Source organism: Harpia harpyja, chromosome 1, assembly GCF_026419915.1.
Source record: "Harpia harpyja isolate bHarHar1 chromosome 1, bHarHar1 primary haplotype, whole genome shotgun sequence".
NCBI classification, from domain to species: Eukaryota; Metazoa; Chordata; class Aves; order Accipitriformes; family Accipitridae; genus Harpia; species Harpia harpyja.
Window position 1 is genome coordinate 70,374,606 of NC_068940.1, and position 6,681 is coordinate 70,381,286.

The following is a 6,681-nucleotide window of genomic DNA, read 5'->3' on the forward strand; positions in this document are numbered from 1 at the left end:
CCAAAAAATGATGGGTGATTGATCCTGTTTTTTAAAGAGTCATTTTAACTTTCTAAAGCAGGTTTTTGCAGCACACTGTATCCTGTTACATCCTGCTAGGGTAGTGGGGTGATTCATTTAATGATGTGTGATTACAGTTTTTTCCCTCCTCCTGAGTACTGAAGTAGAATATTTCATCTCAGAAAACCAGCCTTTTCCAAACTGCTGGCAAAATAGATCCCTTATGAGAAATGTATAATGTGTGCAGTCTCCAAGGTTAAAAAGGAAGATAATGAAAAATAACCAGCTAGTGCAGTTTTATCACATTTGTCCCCAAGGATCCTGATACCCTGCACCAAGTTGGAGAAGAGAGCCCTGCAGTGACTGACTCTCAGGCAGGTACTGTGAAGTCTTGGAGGGCATTTAGTAGGGAGAAGCCACCACAAGGAGAAGCCCTCACCTTCCTGAAGGTGACTGACTCTGCGTTAGTCCTGCCATTGACTAATTTCAGAAGTTTGCTCATCTGTGTGAGTCACCATCACTGAAAGGCGAAAGCATTTGACAACAGACTGGCATCTTTAGGTTAGAAAACAGCAAAGCTGCATGTCCCCACAGGGATGGAGCAGACTTAGCCGAGTCTCACGTACCGCAGGCGCCTCCAATTTTACCCCTGTATTTGGTGTTACACATCTCCATGCTGCATTGCTCCATCAGCCTTTGTTATTCTGCCTAATTAGGTCAGCGAGAAGGAATCTAGAACTGTTTTGCATTTTGCTTGTGCATGTTGGAACAGGAAGGACTGCGTATCAGTAAGTTCGTGAGGCAAGCTAAAATGGAAGCAGCTCTATTTCTTAATAAAATAGGTATTTTGACACTACCTACAGAGTTTTTTCCTACGAGGATTTAGGCTTCCTACCCAGTATGGCCTGCAGGGGGCAACAAAAGAATTCAATGGACACTGAACGTTGTTCTCTGACTGTAACTTTATCAACAGCGACCCTTAAATGAAGTATTTTACCATTAAATTAAAAAAGCTGACGAATGCACTTTATTAAAAGAGAGGATGACATTTCACTGCATCTTTTCTGGCTCTTCAGGCTGCTTGATAAAGAAAAAGTGGATTTTAAAACACATTCATCCTCCAAAGTCTTGCTATCAGAAGAGGATTTGAAAGAAGGCCATGGGAAAGGGAACTTCTTAATACTGCAGTCACCATTGACAATAGGATTTAGGAGGTTTTAAAAGTTTCTGGGAAAAAAGGCAGACTATTTCAGAAATTCCTGTGTTTTCTTTATATTGAAACAGGCTGCCTTCCAGTATTAAAGAGCATTATTAGCTGGGCAGAATCCTAGTTGTAGAGTTTTGTTGCATTTATAAGGGAGAGAACAGCACTGTTGGTAGCATCCATGTTGCTGCACTGAGTGCAAGTATAGTGAATTTGACTAGGAACAATTGAAGAAAAGTTAGCCTACATTTCCTTCACCCGAATCTTCACTGTTAGTACTGCCCCATACTCCCTGTAACTTCTGGCCTTGCTGTTTTAAGTTGGAATTTCCTGACTGGACTTTTTCTTCTGATTGTATAGTGGCCTTGAATCCTGATGGTCCCAATAGATAGGCTATTGATGTAAATCTTAAATATCATAGTGCTTTTAAATATTTTCTCTGTACTTTTCTGTAGCCTGTTAAGCTTTCCTAGCTCTGCAATACCTATTTTTTTTTGCCTCCTTCCAACAGTTACATTTTGCCCTCAGATAGATGTCCCTGCAGTATGCTTCTGCCTGCCTTCCAGTGTGCTGCTTGCTTACTTGTTGTTTGATACAGGTTGTTTCCTAGTATATAATTTTCAGGAAAGGATTAAGTTATTGATGATTTACACTTACCTAGAGTATACTGTAGCATTTTCTTTGCAATTAATTCTCTAATGCCTGTTTCTCTGTTACTTTTACACTTTTAAAAAATGTTTTCACCAACATTATCTCTTCTTTGTGTTTTCTTTGCTGCACATGGGTAATCATAATGTTTCATATCCCTTCTGGAGGTCTTTTGAAAATTAACATTTATCTTCTGATACAGCTGGTATTGGGTGCATTTTGGAACAGGCACCATTGTACTGGAGACTAGCTAAAGCTGAAAGAAATTCAGACATCTTATTTTGTCTGGTTGTTCTTCTAGCAAAATAGATTAGGGCTTGTTCAGCCTCTTTTTCTATTTCCTTGTAATGATGAGATGCCATGAAAGCAAACAGTTGCTAATCTGAGTGAGAGTTGTGATAAAAATACCCCAGAGAAGACTGAGCTAGGGTTACACAGGCAGCCTTAATCTGAAACTTTCTAGCTTTTGAGACCTTCACTTGACAAAAACATTCTTTTAAAAGGCAGCTGGTTTTTTTTTCCAGTGAGGCATAGGTTCTTCTGACACTCCTTTCCAGCTCCAAGTCTGACCTTCTGTTCTAGCTTTCTCCTCCCATCTGTTTCTGTGCCAGGCCTGTCTCTTCCCCAGCTTTGTATCTTCCTCCCCATTTTTCCAGCTTCCCATATAATTTTTCTTACCCATCCAATCCTTCCAGGCCTGCCATCTGAAATTTCCCCCCTAGTGCTCCCAGTCTTGTATCAGCATTCTCTGGGCTCCTCAGCTGCTCTCACGCACTTTGTTCTGCTACCTCCACCTTCCCCCAGACCATTGTTCCTTGTCTGGTCTTTTCCCCTTCCCACTTGCTACCTCCTTCCCAAGCTCTCCCTCCTGCAGTTTCTCCTCCAGTTTTAGTGTTCTCCATCCCAAGACACTTCCATAACCAGCCTTAGCAGGGAGAAGGAGTGCTTCCACTGTCCTTGTCCCAACCACCTGTGTATTATCTTTTTCCCTTCCCTATCCACTATCCCCTCTTCCCCATTCTCACTCCTTTCCACATTGGCTTCATCTCCTCTGGCACATCGTGGACAGAGTAACCATCCTGCCAAAGTACTTGCTTCAAAGTCCAGAAACACAGGACCTGTTTAAAGGGAAAATCACCAGGATGGTTTAAGATGACTCTTAGAAATGATTGAACAAGTAGAGCTGAAAATGCTCTCCCCTAAATTGTCTTGGGTCAGAACCCTGGCATGGAAAATTTCAACCTAACGTGGCTGGAGCTGGGCAACTGAAAACAGGTCATATAATGGAAAGGGTCCAGCACATATAATACAGAATATACTGGGAAAATCCAGTAGCTGCTGTGTCTCTTGTGCACATTTCCCATGGCCATATTCATTTTATAACACTGGTATTATAGCTATTTCTAACATGTACTACTGAAATTAGTGGCATATGTAAGGGAAAATAGGGAGACTTCTAGCTTTGGGGGATGGCAGGAAACATCCACTATATTGTTCTGTAGTAGCATTTTCCTAGAAAAATGCCTTTATTAAAAAAGAGCCAGAGCGGACAAAAAAAAAAAATCTCTTTACAGTGAATAAACAAGTTTCCTTGTACATCCAGGTTTTCCATGCTTTCCATTGATAATCTTGTGAGTGCAAACATTGAATATGTATTTCCTCCTTCATACCTGAAAGTAAATGGTCTATACTTGCCAACCATCCTTTAGGAATAGGCTCTTAAGACACAAAGAAACCTTTGGAGACAGAGAGCTTTCTGAACCATGTGCATGCACAGGGAAAATGGCAGCTGCATATATGCTTTTGCATCTATGAAAGTACACATCTATTTACTACCATCTAACCAATTTTTTGCACACAACTTCGGCTAAATGAGCAACTTCACTTTAACATACATTTTCTTTCTTACTAGAGAAATCATAAAAAAAAAAAAAGCATCCTGAGCTATGCAAGTCTGCAGCCTCTGGAATACTTTTTGTTCCTGGAGCATGATGAGCATAACGGCCGAAGAGTAGACAGAAATTCACAGGTGACCCAACAGAGTCTGGATTTTTCTTTCTGCTTTTTAAAAAAGGGTTGATAAAATGAAATACAGATTCCCTTCTTCTTGGGCTTGTGTAGAATGCCAAATGATAAAAAAATGTTAAGTGTATCTTGACTCTATAAAATTTAGTAGCCCTAAGTATAATTTATTTATTTTAATTTCAAGAAGCAACATGATGTTATTTTCCTAGATGGTAAAAGGAAAAGTGAGCAAAACCCTACAAGCAGGGTTAGTGCTGAAGAGCTAGGAGCAGGCTTTTCTTTTTCATGCATCCTAGATTTTCTCTTATTGTTAGGTTGGGATTAGCTTTAGTTATGCTAATGCAACAGGATGTGTAGTAAATGAAGATGATGTGGGAAGGGTTTTATACAGGTAAATGCTGCTTCCTTGGTTATATTATTTCTCTTTTTTAAACACTTGCCCTCTGGGCTCCCAGAAGCTGGTACTGCTAACATCTCCTGGGCAACTTCTAAAATCTTTTCAGTTCATATTTTTCTCCTTTACATTTTAAAGAAATTTATGTAAAAAGGGGCTATGAAGAAGTTACTGCTTTTAGTGATAATCGCTGGTGTTAAGAAATCTCTCTGGGGCACCAAATTGTCTGTAATACCTGTAATATAAATTATTAACTGAAAGAAAATCAGAAATAGAAAACTTAAGGGAAAATAATGGTGGATACTTAAATAATGATTCAAAATGGTAAAAAAAAAATCACTTGCCTCATAATTCATCTTCATAATACCTAGTTCCCACAAACAAGACTTGGAACAGGTTATCTCTAGCAAAAAAAAAAAAATCCCTAAGATTTGTCCGGTTTATGTCTTTAAGCTCTTCTCCTACCATCTTGGTGAAAATGCTTCCTTTTTTCTTAAAAAAAAATTGTCCACTAGCTCGCTTGCAAGCATCTGCCTTGATCTTTTTGTTTAAATAAACACACTGTGTGAAAAGTCCACTTGTGAACTTGAAGCCTGGATCTTTACAGGCCTGTTTGAATGGCTTTCAGAACAAGACTACAATTTCAGAGTGTTAATGGTTTCTTCAGAATGGATAGCCTGCTATCAACTAGTAAGATCTTTTTTGGTTTTTTTCATTCCTAGTTGAAGCAGAGTCACCTGCTGTTTTGAGGCTTTACTGGTGTTTTGAGGAACAAAATCTTCTAGTGGATGGATTGAATTTCCTGTATTAGATATATTTACTTTTCTCTAGATCTTTTGTTTCCTTGCATCCCTGAGCAGTGAGATGTGATCCTAGGGGAGGCTGAACACTGAAGGAAATGGGTCGGAAGCGTTGGCTGCACAGGGACAGAGTTTGGAGCCACCACCACCACCATATGTTCAGGTAGGTTTATGTTGTGGCTGTTCTCCTCCATTAATAAATGTCTTGCTTGCTTAATTAACAGACATCTTGATTTTAATGCATCTTCTTAAGAGTCCTGAGGATGCTTTTAGCTATTGGTTTCCACCCTTGGATTTTGTTGCAGATTCTGGCTGACCTTCTGTGTGGCTATTCACTGCGGGCACGTCACTCCTCTCCTCTTGCATGACATATGAAGAGAAGCTAATTCAAAGCGTTCATTGTTTATGGCTGGGTTTTTTAGTTCTTTTAGCTTCAGGGGTTTAGAGCTGGAGAACAGCTAATCAAAGGCTAGTGCAGAAAACTGATTTCAGCTGTCTCTTTATAGGTTTCACATTTTTTTCAGGCATCTTCCCCCCTCCCTAATACAGTCCCTTTCCCTAGAACTGAGAGGAAAGCAAAGGCAAGTTTAAAATTTCCAGAAAGGCATGCTTAGCTACAGGAAATTAGGGGCTGGTGGGCCATTTTTAGTTTTATGCCCTCCATTCCTTCACTGAAATACTCAGTCGTTGCTGATGGTTGCCACCAGGACTAACAAACTTTTCTCACTCATAACCCCAGGACTGTTCTCTCCAACCTTAAACATGTTTACTGCCTCCTTGTAACCAGGGAGGTACATATAGCACTTCAGAGAGAAAACAGCCCTCTTTATGGCCAGGGCTTAAGCCAAAGCCAGCTATACTACCCTCCTTTTGTCTTCTTGAAAGGAGAGATCTGTTTCCTTCAACAATACTGTTTATAGCTTCACCAGATGAAAACTGTCATATCCCATTTCCACTGAGACTGAATGATATCTATTGGCTAGCTACAGAATTAAGAAAACAGAATTTAGTTCAACTTTAATGCTTGCATAGACACCATGCAAATTTCCTTCAAATGAGCCAGGAAATTCTAAATATCATCTCGCTGCAAAAAAAATTGCTGTCTCCAAAGGTCAACTTAGAAATGTTGTGACCTGTGATGTCCTTTAGTATTGGCTGCATTTCCCAGAAACTGTGTGATTTCTGGATGAGATGACTGCTCAGGCTGGAGTTATATATTTAACACCAAGTAAATAGACTGTTGTATCTTTTAAAGTGCCACAAACCTAGTAAAATGAGTTTTCTAATGATAAGACTACAAATCCAAACAATCATGTCCTGCAAAGTCTATATGGAACCCTGCTGTGTATTTCAAGTAAATGTACTTTAAAATGTGTTGCTTGAATTGGGTGAACGCTTACTATATAAGCCTGATTTGTATTTTTATTTATAGACCAGTACATTTACCCAGTTTTTCCAGTGATTTCTGTGCTACCAGAAAAATTATTTCTATGTTACTGGAGAAATTACTTTGGATAACACTGCCCCCAGTCCCTGGAAACTATGTCATTTTATAATTACTTGGGAGCTCAAGAAATAAATCTTCATTGCCTTACATTCAGTGGCAGAGA

At 39.5% G+C, this 6,681-nt stretch overlaps 1 long non-coding RNA gene across 1 annotated transcript; it reads left to right on the forward strand.

The window, feature by feature from the left end:
* Nucleotides 1-4,879: 4,879 nt before the first annotated feature.
* On the forward strand, nucleotides 4,880-5,468 carry LOC128142525 (uncharacterized). The gene is made up of 3 exons (XR_008235450.1): nucleotides 4,880-4,961; nucleotides 5,103-5,234; nucleotides 5,377-5,468. It is a non-coding gene; the product is annotated as an uncharacterized LOC128142525 (long non-coding RNA).
* The last annotated feature ends 1,213 nt before the right edge of the window (nucleotides 5,469-6,681 follow it).